This window comes from Cydia fagiglandana, chromosome 11, assembly GCF_963556715.1.
Source record: "Cydia fagiglandana chromosome 11, ilCydFagi1.1, whole genome shotgun sequence".
NCBI classification, from domain to species: Eukaryota; Metazoa; Arthropoda; class Insecta; order Lepidoptera; family Tortricidae; genus Cydia; species Cydia fagiglandana.
The window spans coordinates 8,372,576-8,390,986 of record NC_085942.1 but is presented as its reverse complement, the minus strand read 5'-3'; the positions used below and the strand labels follow the sequence as shown (position 1 = coordinate 8,390,986).

Genomic DNA, 18,411 nt, shown 5'->3' with positions numbered 1-18,411 from the left:
AGTCCAACGAAAAACCCCCACGCTATTCTGACTGAACGTCCCTAATATTTTGGAGCCCTGGACTAGTACCAACTGTTGGAACAGGAAGCTCAAAATATGTTAGTCCCCGTATGGTGTTGATAGCTTTGTAGACTAGGAAATAAGTATAACTTATAACGCCACTCTAAAGATGCGCAAAAGGACACTTGTAAACTACTTTTAATATTACCGACCATATTCCAATACAATCGGGCATCAGTTTAGGCGACAATTGTTGAACGCTCTTACTGATTTAACTATAAAGTCGAGATCATTTATATTTTACCAGTTTGTCCGCGTAGATATTTTTAATTCAACCGCATTCAATACTACTCAAACGTAAATTGTAACTGATATTGTTTTACATTCTCAAACCTAAATAGCCGACAAGTCAATAAAACATTTGTTGTGCATCGGGTGCAGCGACGGTTGACATGCTACTGTTCGTTTTCAAATGCAGTCCAAGAAATTTGACCTGTAACTCTAAATTTTTAATATAAACGTAGCGTGCCTAACAATACGGTACAATTTACAATGGATAGGAAATCGAAAGGAGTAGCTTTTTTATACTGTATAAGTAAACCACCAAGAAACATCTGGCTACACTCACTTAAAATTGCATGCATTCTAATGACCCAACTCAAATTCCTTGCCTCGCAGTTTCGGTTATAAAATTAAATCTTTTGACGACTGACCTTTTTTCTAGCCACCCTTTTAGGGTTCCGTACCCAAAGGGTAAAACGGGACCCTATTACTAAGACTTCGCTGTCCGTCCGTCCGTCCGTCCGTCTGTCACCAGGCTGTATCTGACGAACCGTGATAGCTAGACAGTTGCCGCTATAATGACAAATACTAAAAACAGAATAAAATAAAGATTTAAATGGGGCTCCCATACAACAAACGTGATTTTTGACCAAAGTTAAGCAACGTCGGGAGTGGTCAGTACGTGGATGGGTGACCGTTTTTATTGCTTTTTTTTTCGTTATTTTTGCATTAAGTATGGTACGGCCCTTCGTGCGCGAGTCCGACTCGCACTAGTCCTGTTTTTTAGCGATTTAGATGTGCAAGATGCAACTGACTTGACAAAACACATGCAAGCTACGTAAAGATTGTGAACAATGACAGTTACTTAACAAAAAAAAGGATCTTTGTTTCTCATTGGTTAACAAATTAGGGGCGTGTCAAATCCAAAATCAACGTTTGCAAGCGACACTGTTTTGAAACTGGTCGACTCTCGCTTTGGCCGATTACCTATATAACCTTTCTGAATATGTTTGCCTGCCTCTGAAAAACGCTTTGGCGTGGCTTTATGAATGTACATACTGAATGTACATTCATAAAGCCACTTTTTTAGGGTTCCGTACCCAAAGGGTAAAACGGGACCCTATTACTAAGACTTCGCTGTCCGTCCGTCCGTCCGTCCGTCCGTCCGTCTGTCACCAGGCTGTATCTCACGAACCGTGATAGCTAGACAGTTGAAATTTTCACAGATGATGTATTTCTGTTGCCGCTATAACAACAAATACTAAAAACAGAATAAAATAAAGATTTAAATGGGGCTCCCATACAACAAACGTGATTTTTGACCAAAGTTAAGCAACGTCGGGAGGGGTCAGTACTTGGATGGGTGACCGTTTTCTTTTTGCTTTTTTTTGTTTTTTTTTTTATGCATTATGGTACGGAACCCTTCGTGCGCGAGTCCGACTCGCACTTGCCCGGTTTTTTAAATTTCACGTCGGTAGTAAAACTGGTAAACATAAACAAATTACGGCCCACCTGATAGCAAATGGTTACTTCAAAAATACTCGTAATCTAGTGATGTACGTAATTTTTCATGTGTCATGTCATCAGTGGCACTCAGGCAAGCGGTTACCGTAGCCAATGGATGCCTGCAACTTCATAGGCGTCATATGCCCGTTGCCGGCCCTTTAGAAATAGCCTAGTGATCATTGGCACTACCGTCCGGTCTCATGGTGCGTACGCGCACGGGCACTATATCACCGCGTCGTGATCACGACTAGGAATGCACCACTCATTACTAGTTATTTTAATTGCAGCAATAAGGACGTTCACTTGCACTTTGGGAAGCCAAATGTGTGCATATTTTATGCTGTAACACATAAAACGGACGTATTTCCACGTTGGATTTGGCAGCCCTTGAGATGGCCACCATCCACCATCTTAGAGCATTTCATAACCGGAGTGGCCATTAAGAGTTTACCCCTCTGCCGAAAAACCAAACTTTTGTGCTGCGTACAAATCATGTAGAAATAACAATACATTTGACGTCTCCTCCGCCGCAAAAATCGGCTGATTGTTTTGTAAACAAAATGACAGCGATGACATCTCCTTTCTAAATGCTCTAAGGCCACCATTATATAATTTGTCACATTTACGGTGATAATTTCAAATATATGTTTACATTGATATAAATGAAAAAATAGAATGCCTTCAGGAAATGTTCGTTTAGAACTTAGCGAAATAACCACTGACGAATTATATTATCAGTAGCTATTATCACTTGGATTACCCAGTGATAATACTGATGATATAATTAAATGGTTTTACGAGTATACTCGTAAAACCAATTACATATGGCAATTCCTTCGATGACTGACTAGCCTTTCACAAACATAGTATGTGGTGGCATGTATCGAATTGTGAATAAAACAAGTCGAATTTGCCTTGGTTGTAGTGCGGTGGGTAAACGTATACCGACCAAACCGCGAAGGAAGCGACGGATAGTAACGATATGCATTTACGCTATTACGACTCTACATATTTCAATGTCCTAATGCTGTGTAGTAAATTTCCTATGCAGAGATTCGGGTCTAGAATTAATAGTATAAATATTTTGCAATCTTAACAGCATCAGCAGAACTAGCAGAATTAAATTCTTCATGTAAATTATCTATGTAAAATTTAAATACGTGTTTCTCAAAAACGTTCTCCGTCTTTTGTGTTCTCACTCGAGAATATTTCCCATAGTAAACATAAAATCGCAACTCTTCTCTTGAAAACGCCTACTTTTGAAATTTTTGTTGCAAGGCATTTTTATTACTATTAACTCTTACAATTTCATTTCATTATCATCAAAAATAAGCTTTTGTAAAAAAATACGATCATATTACAACCTCCGAAATACGAGTAATTTTACGAAGTAATTTACGAAGTAAAAGGTAAATCTTGTAAAAATAATTGGAGGGCAAGTATTAAGCAAAAAAGAGAGTGAGGCGTGGGATGGCAGACGTCTGAGGCTCAGGATTGGGCGAGTCAACAAACTGTAGCTAACCTTCTCTATATACTAACATAAATAAGTACCTATTGTAATATTCTCTTTCGGTTATAGCCTCCTAAGAGCCTTCCATACAAATGAAAGATACAGAAATTTGAACCTTCAATGTAAGAAATAGAGTATTTTGCGTTGTTCAAAAACTGAACGAAAGAAAGCAAAAGCAACTCTGTTCCTATCGAATATGATTTAAATTTCATTGAACTGAATAAGTACTATAGGTAGGACATTGGGCCTTAGGAGAATAGTGCGCTTGCTGAATATTTTGATGAAACTGTGCAAGTGCACACTGCGCTAGGCCAAGGAAAGCTTGTGATCACATTAAACATTATAGGATGAGTTGTAAATAAAGGAAATTTCTTGGCTCTGAGTTTTAGTTTGAATGTAATTTAGTGTTCTCATATCACATCTGTCAAGTACAAAAACAAAGGGTAAAAAGTAGATAGAAATAGTTATTTGTTTTACAAGGGGGCAAAGTTGTTGTTTAACCGCTCGTGCTATTATTGATACCCAAGCAAGCGAAAGATTCCAAAATTGAACCACGAGCCTAGCGAGTGGTTCGAAAAATGGAATCATGAGCGTTGCGAGGGTTTCAAAGCACGAGGGTTAAACAAAATTTGCCCCCGAGTGAAACACAAAATTTTCACCACACCAACCCGAAGCAAATATTGAATGTAAAATATCAAACAAAATCAAACCAAATATAATTCAAATTAATGTTATTAAATATGTATCATCCAAAATCATCATTTAAAAGTCAATTCTACCAGCAAACATAAGAAAACAACTCAAAATTTGCATTTGATTACTTTGCCTCACATGTGGATAAAATGCAACTTTGCTATCAGTGTTTGAAGTGCAAAGTAAGCCTTTCCGAGCTGGTGTGGTGAAAAAACAATTGTTTACCTACTAAATTGTACGAAAGTGGACGACCGCCCCGCAACCGTCTTTCCATACAAACGTATTTTCCTCTCTCAACATTGTTGGAAATATTTTGACACAATTTGATGATGTTGTATATCTATCACAACTATGCCCCCTTGTTTGATTTTTAATTATTATAAAAGTTAGGAGCATTTAAAAATTTGTAGGGAAAATGTTTTTTCTCTTAAAAATATTTTCCATAATCTCAATATCCAGGGAGAAAAAGAGGTAATACGTTTGTACGGAGAAGCAGCCGTCCCCTTTGCTCTTAAGCTTCCGTACACCATCGCAACTAACCCTCTTGCATTTGTCTAACAATCGCAATCTTACGGAAAAGATACCCAACTATAAAGTATTATGGCAGCATTGTACACAAACACAATGGTCTGATACCGTACGTAACGTAACTGACTTTTATCGGTATCACGGTACGGAACGCTTTATCCACATTTATCCACGTGATAAAACAACTGTCCCTTTTTAACTCTGCGGGATAGAAAGAGACGTACACCGTTTTATCACGCTGTCACGCAGACAAATACGACCATCATATCCGTACAGGTTTAATTCTCGACATTTCATCAGATCTACAGATTGACTTCAAGAGTTTATCGTACATTTTTAAGAGGACAATTCGCTGGTCTTCCATCTTTACAAAAATTTCAATTTTGGTAGTTCGATTCTTGAATAAGTAAACAAACGCTAGGTGGAGCTTAAGATGTAAGTTATATACACGGAACAACAAATTGTACAAAAATGCTGTGACCTGTTTTCGTTGCGTTTGAGTGTAGTAGCTGGAATTTCCGTTTTGGTGTAACAAAGCAGTGGCTACGCTCAGTTCACAGATCAGTCTGTCTGTGGTTCCGTCACGCGTCAGGGCGCGCGCACTCGACCGCCCCGGCCACTCAACACGGCGTTGTCACTATGTGCGTTACACCGCCATAAAACAACTGCCGTATTCGAACTTCAAGATATTCACAAGAGACGACACGTTACTAGATCCATTCTAGATACGTTATAGTTTAGTTCTCTTTTGCAGCGTAATTCGGGCAACCAATGTCACTTTTACGTCACGTTTTATGTCACGTTAGATAGCGTAAGATATCTATTAAGGTTGCCTCCAGAATCTCGCGAACTAAATTGACAGGTCAATATGCACAAATGATACCACAGTTTGGCCAGTGCTGTTCATATCGATATTTTCAAAAAAGTTTGAATCAGAGAATATCGCGAGAATTCACCGCTAGCGGCGCTACTGTTGCGCGGTCAGTTAAAATTTATCTTTTAGTAATTTAAATTGTTTTACAAAATGTTACTTGGTAATACTTCGAAAATTGTGCAATTTTATAGTAATAGATACAAGGATATTGGATAAACATATTGTAGGTAATGAAATAAATATTTTATTATATTTATTTTATTGTATTTGTTAGGAAAACTTACAGCTAGAGTAACACGTTTTAGGTGATAACATAGAAACAGTGATATTGGCTCAAAATACAAATAAGGCCGACCCAGACGGGGACATAAGATAAGATTTCTCATTTATTTTGTGTGATGTGGACGTAAAAATTAAATCGTCTCGGTGATCCCTATTGTTTCGATTGTACCTAAAGAAGACCAGTCCCTAAACTGGACATTCAAGTTGACAATTAGGTCAGAATTTAAATACAGTTAGACCCAAAAAAGTCTGCAGCGATTTTAATAGCCCACGCAGTGCAAGTATTATTATAAACTTCAAAATTCTATGAAATTATGACGTATTAAATAACAGTTGCACTGCGTGGGCTATCAAAATCGCTGCAGACTTTACTTGGTCTAACTTTAATTATCAATCAATCTCATCTACTGGTCACATTGTATAAAATCAAATCTCGAAGTACTCGACTGTTTCCTCCGTGGGTTTTGATGCTAGAGCAATGATTTTTTCAACACAGATTCATATTGTCAAAATCGGTGTTTTTGATATTTTTGTTTTTTAAGGCGCCAGAGCGTTTCATAAATGGCCAAAAAGGCCTCATTGACTATGCCGCAATGAGAGGAGTAGTATTCAAAACTGATATCAATTAGCTACAAAATCAAAACGGTCCGGCACAGATAATTTCATAATCATTTAGATTTCCAAATTTGGTTACGATTGGTTAAGTTTTGGAGGAGGAAACAGTCGAGTACGAAACCTCGATTTTTTGAGATTTTTACGCAGGATTTTTCGCCTTGTCCTTATCGCACTAGTTTTAGGAGCCGCTTCCGTTAGCGAGATGGGTATATTTACCTAAAATATTTAAAACTCAGCTCCTGTTTCGTCTTAACATTGAAATTTGTCAGTTTCACATCCGCACCTCCTGATTTGATTGGTAACGTCACAATCTTACAATCGAATCAACCACTTTTCTCGTCACATTCATACAAATCGAAATCGTTTGTGACCCCTTTATAATTATCACATGGGTATAGTAAGTGCATCTTACTTATCGATATCATTTTATCGACATATACCCCTGCCTATTTTTTCTTTGCTATTCCTGGTATCATTTTATTTGTCAAACTCATGTCAATTTAGTTCGCGAGTTTCTGGAGGCAACTGTAGATGTGAATTGGATCTCTATGTCATCCTGAGGAAATCGTTCAAGAGTATCTCCAGAATCGCGCAAATGTCACATTTGACAGTTTAGATCTTAAACATATCTTTATCGTATCTTGGTGATGTCTAAAAGATATCTAATAGATTGTCTATTTCAAAATCCGAATCGGGCCCCAAAGCTCGTACTCACATCATAATTGTAGCTCTTCTTGGGTAATGTATGACTGAGCTTCATCATGTGAGTTTCGAGTCGTTTGTCTCTTCTGGTTAAATGCAATGCTGATGAATGATGCCCTATGTTTGTGTTTTTTAAGCTTCCCTGGAAATGCTGTTAGATATCACTAGACCTAACACATTTTCTGTCGTAAGTATTGAAAATGTATATACAAGTAGTATTTCATATAAGTTAAAAAAAACATCTGAATTGGTAAATATGTTCTCTCTCTATTCGTGTTTGTTTCTCTGAATCATTTATTTTATACGTTAGCGCGTTAGTTTTACATGTATTTAGGGCTTGTCAAGCATTTATTGCGCCTAAAATATCACTAGTAAACGTCAGTGACTACCTATAAAAAAACTATAATGCTCTAAAATAAGTTAAGTTTAAAATGTAAATAATTGCAAAGGTGAGGACATTGATAAATGATAATTCTAACAATAAGTCTACCTACTCAATCACTCGTGCTGTCTCCGCAAATTATTTTGTCTGCATATTAACTTCCTACATTTCTGCTGCTCTTCTTGGGTTATCCGCAGATGGTCTAGAACGCAAAATGACTAGTGTGTTGTTTTGCCTACATCGCATTAGTCTACATCGCAAACGGTCTAGAACGCAAAATGCCCACTTTTTATATCACCACATTTTACATAGGTAGGTTAGGTTCGTTAGGTATATTCAAATGGCCGAAGGCCAAACAGCAAAGAATAGGAGCCCAGCGGAAGCGGGGCTCCGTCGACATCGCTATAAAGTTAAGATAAAACGGAAAAAATTATTCGGGCATTTTGCGTTCTAGACCGTTTGCGATGTAGACTAATTGTCATTTAGGCAAAACAACACAACTAGTCATTTTGCATTCTAGACCATCTGCGGATAACCTCTCTTCGGGTTTTTTACAAAACAAGACAACCTTAATTAAATCTTTAAACAGGATTTTCACTACTTACGGGCTCGTATTAAAGAGTTTTCCTTTTCAAACACGTTTGTACATAACATAACTCGTTTAAATATTTCCTGCGCGAACGATGCGCATGCGCAGCGAATCGACCGTCGGCCCTCGGAGTTCAACTGCGTTCGGAAATTCATTTATTTTAATGATTATGACAATCATTGGCTTTCATTTGAGCACTATTTTGTGTGAGAACATGAGTTATTGTTATTGTTTTCCAATTTTGGTGTACGCAATACGCAACGAACGCGCCCGAAATAGGTCGATATAAAATGTAAATTGTGTCTTAAAAAACACATCGCAGAGGTGTACTTATTACCTATTTATGTAATGAAATAAAGAGCAAAAGGCGCTCAGTCATATTTTATGATCCAAATATTCTAAGCCGGGAACATTTTACTGACGGGCCAAACTTTGTGAGCCTAAGGAACCGTTTCTCGAACAAAAGCCCGGATTACGTTTAAGTAGCCGCCCATTTAATCATGATTGCTTATTGATATTTACCGGGAACGCTTTGAGACACGAGAGACAATCGCTGCTTATCGTTGTAAGGCGAACAAAGCATGAAAGATAAACGACAATGGATTGAAAAGTACAGCTTTTGAAGATGAATTAAACTTTAAGGAAAAATTGGCGCCGAATTCGTTGAACAAATATTCTTATTGCTTTAATACTGTGCACGTTGTAGACTTCAGAAAATAAATGTTTTATACATATGGTTTATTAGCATTTGACACGTTACCTATTATTATGAGCGAAGTCTGGGTTTGGTTACAAATAAATAATGTTCAGATATTTTAACTAAAAATAGAATGTACATGCTATTTTTAGTCTAACTACAAGTTTTAAGGATATAATATTACGTTAGGCCAAAAGTTAAGTGTGAAATTACATTTAAATTGTTTTGTTTAAACGTGGTTTAAACGCATTATTGATTTTTTTAACTCTATTTTATCTAGAGTAACATTATTAGTTTTACTAAAAAACTTACAGAAAGGAATTGCTCGCTAATTAAATATTTTTAGCTTATTTTGAGCATTTTAACCTACCTGGATTGGGCCACAATAAGTTGTATCGTTTTCCTCAAGCGACGGATTGAGATTGCGGTCACATCTCTACTTTATTGATATCCTATCCTTTCCTAGTACTCTTATTGATATCCTGGCTTGACAAATACAAGATGGCTTGGATTACTTTCAAGTTAATATTGGGATATAGGTATACAATATCTGGAAATAAATTTCTAGCCTTCTGCTTAGCACGGAACTTACTTGCGTTTTCATGATAAGCTTCATCATACGTCATACCTCTACTCTATCTTATTTTGATGTCATAAATAACATTTTCTTTTATTTAGATCGGCAATTTATCATGTGTAATATCTGTTTATTCACGTTTAAATGAGAAGTGATATGCTAGTTAAAGAAGATAGAGTAAAATTATAGTTATTCAGGATATCTTTTTTGATTCTTTAGCGATATTCTGCTATTTCGGAATAAAAGTTAATCGTTACCAACCTAATACCCGAAAAGGTACCTACCTATTAATTAGGGCTGAGGTTTAAGAAACCTCTATTCAAAGGAATTATGGAAAGGAATGTAGAGATATATTTATATGGTAAAGCCATGAAAATACATGTTAATTTGCCTTCGTTATAACATCTCTACCTAATTTCGACGTCTCGAGGGAAATTTCATAAAAGAAATAGGTCTTCTGTCCGATTAGTAACTAAAAATATACACAATACTTATAACGCTATATTTTTTAGAATCAATTAGATATGATGAAAAATTCGGCTTCTAAAAACTAGCCGCTAAGAATACTAAAACAATATAAATATCTTTGATGGTCTATAAATGGCCATCTAACGTATAACGTTACCATAATGGCGCCATAGACAATACATTTCGGTCACGTCTCAGCTCAAAGCTCATTGAGGCGAAGCCACAAAGCCTGCAGGAATACAGACTCGCCACACCTACACAGAATGTATAGAATTATGTAGTCGAATTAGTAAAGCACACACTCACGCTATACATATATTATTTACTTTGGTACAAGACTAACCAAACCTTTCGGTTTATTATGCAACATATAGTTAAATGGGAGTACTGAATCACGTCATATTATGGGTAAAAGTACCTACGTTTTTAGGGAAGGAAATAAGGAATATTATGAACCGGCGGGATCATAGATATAAAATATGATACGGATATTATTTCAATTTCACTGCCTCGCATTTCGCAGTGTGTACAGAATTGCTATCATCATCTGAATGCGTCCCTTAGTTCCAATAGTCCATTTTGGAATATCTTTGTTAAACAAAGCTCAATCCAAACGTCTACATTTGGACTTTAGAGATCGGGTATTATAATATCTAGTCAGTTTACAAACTATATGTAATTGTTAGCAGTTTTAAATGATAATACTTCTCTTGTATAATAACACAAGGAAATGGTAGAGTTTCGCAAAGAGTGTAGATCCGGCACAGCATTGCTAGAAATGACAACATGCTCTCGCAAACCGGTCCGAGAGCCTTTCCAGAACGTCTATCATGTTGTTTGGCTGCACAGTGCACATCAATAGGACCGGTTACGAATACTACGTGCTCCGCCTCGAGATCAATCATTTTCACCTTTACAATTTGACGTGGAGTCTCAGATATGAAATTAAAGTGGTTAATCTTTTTTTTACTTACGTTCACTATCATATCCGTCAAGGAAAGACGGGCATCTACATATGTAGATTTATATAAATAATTTTCTGTATAATAGAGTCATATCTGATCAAAATTTTACCCTGTCGATAGAAAGGTCAAGTAAGAAATAGTAATAAAATTCCGTTTTGTAAATACATACATATTTGAAGTAAAAATGGATTTCAGGAAATTAAATATCTCGTGTAATACATGTACCAGGCTTCCACACGCTTTTTAGGAAAGCTCTAAGCTCTAACCAATCGTTCCACAATTTCAATCGCATGTTTTATGGACTTAAAAGGCTTAACGCGACGGCGTGGCGGAGCAGCCAAGATTCAGTGGCAATGCTCACATAGGAATTCATTTCGCCCCGAGAAGTGTCCGGTTTCAGTCTGGCACCACGAGCGCTCGTCCGTATTGCATTAGTATTTATTTATGTATCGTGCAGGTTCTGGTTCTGGCGGCGCCGCGGGTCGCGGGCGGCGGGGGGAACACTTACTACGTGATTAATCCGCGCCCCCGCCCGGCCCGCGGCCCTTGCCGCGGCCAGGCGTACTCGCGCCGGGTTTCCTCGTCCCCGCGTCTCATGGCCACTCACTACGCACGGGGCTCCGCCGTAGTGCCGCCTGCCGACGCCAGTCGCGTCGCGACCTGCGCCGACAGCGGACGCTCCGTGTAAACATCTCAACTGTATGATATCATTCATGCTAATCTCCGCTCGTTGATTTTCCTGCCCAGTGACCGCAGTGAAACCCGCGTCGCCGCGAGTGCCGAATGTTAGTAGACGTCACCGGTGTATTTTTCCGTCGGGAACGAAACCTGTTTGGAGTGATCGGCGCCTGCCTCGGATGAGACCGGCGACTAGTGAACGTTGCTGTGACCCGTGGCCTGCGATGCTGCGCCCGTGACCGTCTTGCGACAGTGCCACGAAACGTAAGGATCTGTTCGTTCATTCGGCCGGCTCGCGTGCACGAGCCACCTTCCTATTTGCATGGCGCATACGAGTGGATTTTATTTTCGTCTGGGGAGTGCCTGTGTGCGTGTGGTGTGAATGTATGGGAACATCGGTATGTGCGAGGCACGTGTGTGGGTTTGCGTCCGTCGAGACGGCTACTCCCCGCGGCTAGCCTGCTTTATTTAGGTTGTTTCTGAGCGCCTCGTCCATGTCCGTGTCGGCTACCTGTCTCCTCAACCCTTTTTCTGTTTTTCCAAAACTTTGTTTTCGTTTTGGCCTACTCTTTTTGCTATCGTTCCTTTGGACTAAACAATAACTATCTTTCAATCTAGGTTTCATCACATTTATATCTTCTCTACAAATTAAACTTGCAATGCATACGTCAGTATAAAGAATGTGATTAGTTGATTACGTATTCCGTTTTCCAGACGCACGTACCCAAAGCAAAGCAAATAAAGGGTTCGAAGTTCTCTTCAAGTCGTCCAAATATCTGAACTCAATCCAGATATTGTGAGCTTAATCAGATTACCTCGAGTGTATTATGCGCTCTATCTATGTAAATGTATTTATATATCCCACCGTCTTACCGTTATCTTTTATCAAAACATCAATATTTGAGTGCATGATAATGACGAGTTCCTACTTGCTTTCGCGATATCGTAAACATCAGCTCTCTCAAAGGTATTTTAAAGTTAAATCAGGACGTTTCATATCACGGAGATATAATACGTAACGTAAGTAACCGAAGTATGAAGTGGAATAACTTAGTTTGTTCACATTGAGTTAAGTAGGGACCACTGTTTCAGGCATTTTTTTTGTTGATAAACCTGATCTTATAATGGTTGGGAAACTGGGAGGTATAGCTGCTCTTATGAGCATTCAAGTCGCAGATTTATCAAATTTTATGATTTGGGGATTTATCCTACGAAATTAACCTTTTTTCAGAAGGATCAAGATACCTATTGTCTCCGCAAGTAAATGACTCAAACTCAGCGCTCCGCCACTATTATTTAAATATGTAAACATTACTTATAGTTACGTACTTTTACGACGATTGAATATGCATAATACCTAATGTGAATTTCCTTCCTTATCGGCTTGCGAGAATATGTAGTTAAACTGTTAACTCATTTTAGTCTCTTCTCCGGATGGAGTAAATGTTTGTAAAGCTTCTCGATTAAAACCTGTTCTTTTGAACTTTTGGATTGGACTATGGACCCAGATTTTTAGACTTTGGTTGCCATGAAAAGTTTCAATCAATCAAAGTGTGCTAGAACAAAAGCCAATGATATAGCATGCGAAAATAAATCATGTAGGGTGGAAAAACCTTGTGTTCAGTGCAATGCAACAAAGAAATAAAGAAGTAGCAAAAAAGAAATAAAGACAATGAGTTTTGGCATTGCATTCTTAGATATTCTGTAGAAATGTTCTACACGTGAATGAAGTTACTCCAAACTAAAAACCAAACATCAACACTGACCGACAGCATGCTTATGGAACATGATGCAGGTCAAAGGTTCTCACAAACATTAACAATAATTGATTGCAAAACCAGAGAGATCAGAGTCATCAACGTTGTCAACATCGTAGTAGTGTTAATTGTAATTAATAGTATGCACTTCAAAATAGAACAAGAAGGAAAAGTACTCGAGAGGCCGGCGACGAGAAGTTCTGCTGTTGCTTTCGCTTTCCAAGTATGAGCCTCGAGAAAACCAGCATAATTGTGGTCTTTGACTACGTATAGTTCTTCCAATATTCCGAGGTCACATTTGTATTGGAACACTTGAGACAAAAGCTCGAAAAGCTATTGAATAGCAGTCCAGTTAGCCAGATAAACTCCGACCCTGCGCGGACGCGGCGGACGACACTTTACAATCATAACTACTTACTTCATAACACAAATCTATTTGTGTGCTGAGCTAATTTCATAACAAACAACTACACAATCAAAAACAAAAGGCCCAAATTAATTCTTATTCCTTATCCCGGCAATTTGCCACGGCTCATAGGACCATGGGGTCCGCTTGACAACTAATCCCAATAATTGACGTAGGCACTAGTTTTTACGAAAGCGACTGCCATCTGACCTTCCAACCCAGAGTGGAAACTAGGCCTTATTGGGATTAGTCTCAGGGAAAAGGCCCAAATGAATTGGAAACAAGTTAAACTACAAAAGAACAACGATGATTTTTAGATCCAGCCAGGTGCTTCATTCTGTGAGTTTGTGACTGTTGCATGATTCCGATTCTAAAATAGGTCACGACCATCAGCCAAATATTCTGCTAATGACGTACCTTTGTGACAGTTCTTTGACGAATGTTAAACATGTGCACACATTACAGATTAACACAGGACTCCGGAAAATTATGCAAAGTATGATTTAGAGTCCTTTAACACATTCACTGCCAGGAACCCGTCAAGTGGGCACTCGTATAACCAAATGTTGAATGCTTCGCAGTTGTTTACTGCATTAGACATTAATACTTAATAAAGCTAATTTCACAAAGTCCTATCCTAAAACTCAGCTAAGGTTTCGAGAAACAATAAGCCACATTTCGAAAAGCCTGTGGGCTTCCTTGGTAACGACAAGCTAGGCTTGTTTCTATTACTAATTAACATAATATGCTTTGTAAAGTATCCACGCTAGGTCGTTATTAAATTTGCGCTCGTGTAAGCCTCGAGCCGAGAGTTATTTTTAGAAGAGATAAAGTGGTCGTACTCAAAGAGTTAACTATTAAAATCAAAGTTATAAAGTAGGTACTTACTAAGTTATATTTTTGACTTTATTTAAATCTGAATTCAATTATCGTTATTAATAAACAAAAGAGAAGCAAACGAAGAGAGTTAAGTATAAAAAATGTAATGATCATACTGATCATCTAATGGCGCAATAAGATGAATAAAAAAGTTAACCAAATTAAAAGGGAGACAGTACTTAACTTATTGATTTAATAAAGTTTGCTCTGACATTGATTGTAACTGTATAAATTGATGATAGTGATACTGAAGCTGATAATCTGGAATCTGAAGTCAGTAATCAAGTAAGTGCCTCATGCAGCCATATATGCGCCCGTGCTGGCCTTTGACATAGCTAATTGTTACGTAGCAAGTCCAATGATTAACGAAGCGGAGAGCGTAACAAGTATAAACAAGACACGGTTACATAATCACAAACATAAATCTGATGGGATTCAAAACAAACAAGCGAGGGAAAGAGATGGCGTATACTCGTAAATCCACCCTAGCAAGAACAACTAGGTGCGCAGGTGGTTGTCACAAATGATTTATGTTTTTATTTTCACGAGCGCTCGAATTATAAAACATTTAAATCAATAATACGGTTGAATAGAGATTCCTGCCTCGCTTTAACAAATGTGGGACAATATATGAAATTAAAGGTACAACACCCGAATTATTATGTATTACTTATGTAACAGGCTAAATTGGAAGCCAAGTAGGTACTTCCCCCAAAGTAGTAAATAAAGATTCCTAATGAAGTAAACAAACTAGGTACAAGTACATGACTTGCATTATTGACTTAAGATAAGCACTTACTACTGAGCTAATTATTTAGTACCATAGTACTGATATAATGAGACAAGTGTGTCCCGTCCAAACGACATTTTATTGGAGTGATAAGTTCGTGGCCTGTTCCATTCCTGGTCTCGTTGCAAAGTAAACGATGCTAAATTAAATAAACGTCCAGTTGTCAGATAACCAGCGGCGGTTGCAAAGAAAACAAAGAGATATACTCGGTGTCACACACGGATAGCGTTAATGATGTACAATGAGAATGTGTGAGCTTGTGTTGGTGTGCGTGCGGTTATCAAGGAGTCGCTACCGCCTACTACAGCTATCAGCTGTGATAACGCTCGCATACCTGAACATTTTACTTCTAAATACGGGCTCAAGTACAATAGCGAAGGCAATTAAGACACATGAATGAATTGTTTGCAAGGCTAATCAATTGTTTGCTACATATTAGTAATTATGTTGTGGAAAAATAGTAGGCAAGTAGCACTTGTTGTGTAGCTGATAAAATGATAACGGGTGGCATGGTTGGTATGTTAATTCGAGATTTTGGTAATTTATATTAAGTCATTAAGAATAATGTTAATGATTTGTTTGAGGATGCTTTTGGAGGTCAAAAATGTTATAATTGATCAATATGTAATTCACAATATTTGAAACGGTAATCATAAAAAATGCGAGGAAGGTAAACACAGAGAAAATGTACTTAAGATCAAATCGAAGAAATGGCAATTAGACTTTCGAGTTGTAAAGAACGTAGGTACATATAAAGTACTAATTAATACTGCAACAACAAGAATCTCTAGAATTATAAAGATGAAGACAGAAGATAAGTTAAATTACAAGCAGTGTACAATACTAGAATTCACACGCTTCCAACGGTTTCCTATTACTGCGTGTCAACATCGAGAGCGTGTCGCATTGCGTTCGCAGACGATCATAGAGTTTTCAAAACACTTCAACTACGAATTGCTGTTTTATCACAGTCCGTGGATTTAACACCATAACTAAGCTACCTGTTCGGGTTGCGTCAAACTAATATTTACTGAATGTCAACTTATCAGGACAATATAGCAAAGAATGGAATGGCATCTACATCTTATTTTGATGTAGGCAATCAACTTTGATCAGACCAGAGATTCTTTTAAGCTATTTGTGTTTGTAATATAAAGACAAAGTATAATAATAGACTAAATATTTTAATTGACAGCTAAATATAGCATGTTAAGAAGTTGTAAAACAAGAAATAATCAATTAAAATAAAACTTTGTAAGTACCTACATAAGTACTACTACATGCAATCCCGGTTACACGAGTTTGACGGATATAATAACAAGTTAATTGTAGATAGATTACATAACGATCGATGTAATTAAAATGGGGTTTCAGTTACGAACTAATTTACGTCGATAGGTAGTGCTTGTATAATGCTAATGAGTAATGACCATTAAGTATTTTTAAAGATCTTAGTTTACTGTTCAGTTGCTGGGCTGTTTTAAGATTAGGTACAAGATTTTCACTAATAAATAGCTGCTTCAAACAAAAGTCTATTTTTTTGTAAAAGGACAACAGAAAAAAGTGCACCGTTCATCAAACATCAAACATCAAACATCAACATTTATTCAGCAAATAGGCCACAAGGGCACTTTTACACGTCAACATTGAATTTACATAAAAGCAAAAATAATAACATCAACAATTTTATAAAATAAAACTAACAATTCAATCTAACGTATTACAATTACTAAGAGATGTATATGGTCTCTTAATGTCGAATTACATACAAAATACAGATAAAAAAACACACAAAAAAAATCTATAATATTTAGAGGTGTAAATGTCTCTAGGTGTCAGAACTATAAGATTATATAGTTTATCAAGTTATCCTTAGAGATGTATAAGGTCTCCAAGAGTCAATATCCTGTATAATTAATACATTCATTAAAAGAAAAGAAACATACGAGAACAGAATGAGGCGTCTCACTGTAATTAATTAATAAAAGTTACTAAGTATAATAGCTCGTGTTAGCTTAACAGACCAGTCTCCACAAACAGCACCCGTTCACGAGTATGACGCGTATCTCAGCCATCGCCTCCCTCAACCTTCATTCGGGAAAGTGGCGACCCGATCAACAACGCCACCGTAAGCAAAGACTTTTAAGCGAGCATGACATGACACGTTTGAGGAGTACTACCCATTTATGACGACAATCTTAAGGGTGGAAATTATTTAATAAAATATTTTGAACTAGAGCCGCCAACATGTTTTTTCCACTAGGTACTACCGTCTCTTTATTTGCCTCATGTTCTTGGTGCTTCCGTTTTCCGCTTGCTTCATTTTCTTTTAAATATACTTCACGTTATTTTAGAGAGCATCATGTCATATAAATACTTAAGGTTAAATTTCTTTCATCAGTTTCATCGCATAGATAATTATGAAAACGAATAAATGTTTTCATGGCCTAGACATCCAACACTTTGTTTATATCCACGGTATTGATTAAATCCAGTGGGTATATCAGCTTTCTTCTTCGAATATCTTCACCTAAGTGCACTTAGACCCCTCTTGTTAAAGGTGAATGATATGACTATGACATTAAAGCTTATCTTCAGCGAACAAAAGACCTTTCTTCATACCTTTGTTGGCGATCTAGGTAGTATTAACATTTATTTACCAAGCACACAATGTTACTTTATAAACAATGAAGTGTATAAAGGGTGTTGTTTTTCAACATTGCCCTTTGTTTGAGTTGTGATGTGACTGACGGTTGCACTTTACTTTCGCTTTCTTATTGTATCATAAACAAGAATTTTTACGTTTAGGCTATAACAACTGGAGGTTTTATTAAATAAAAAATGGTTATAAAAACAGTTTTATTTAAATATAACGTAGATAAATACTAGTCGGTCTAAACAAAAATGCCGCCCGCACAGGATACATTTAGGTAGATGTATCTTTTCGAAGCCAACAATAAACGTACGGAAACAGCATATATTGTGGTGCCGTAAACGCCCAACGGCTACTCTATTTAAAGCAGCGTACAAAAATAATAACGAATAAATCTTCACGTGTGTAACATAAACAATGTTACGTTAGGTTATCCAAGGCGAGTGCGCAATGGCTGTGCACCGAGGAGAAATTTCTAATGTTGCGAAATTTCTCTTAGAAAACTTCATAAACAAAAACATGTTATAAGACCTTTACCAATTCATAATTATAAACAATGCCTATAAAACTTTCCCGTA

General features: G+C 37.2%; 1 protein-coding gene across 1 annotated transcript in view; it reads left to right on the top strand.

Annotated features, from left to right (window-relative positions):
• Positions 1-11,078: 11,078 nt before the first annotated feature.
• Positions 11,079-18,411, top strand: part of LOC134668872 (ataxin-1) — a 51,668-nt gene continuing 44,335 nt past the window's right edge. The window contains exon 1 of the mRNA XM_063526351.1: positions 11,079-11,612. The gene's annotated coding sequence lies outside the window, so the exon portion shown is untranslated. The remainder of the gene's footprint in view (positions 11,613-18,411) is intronic.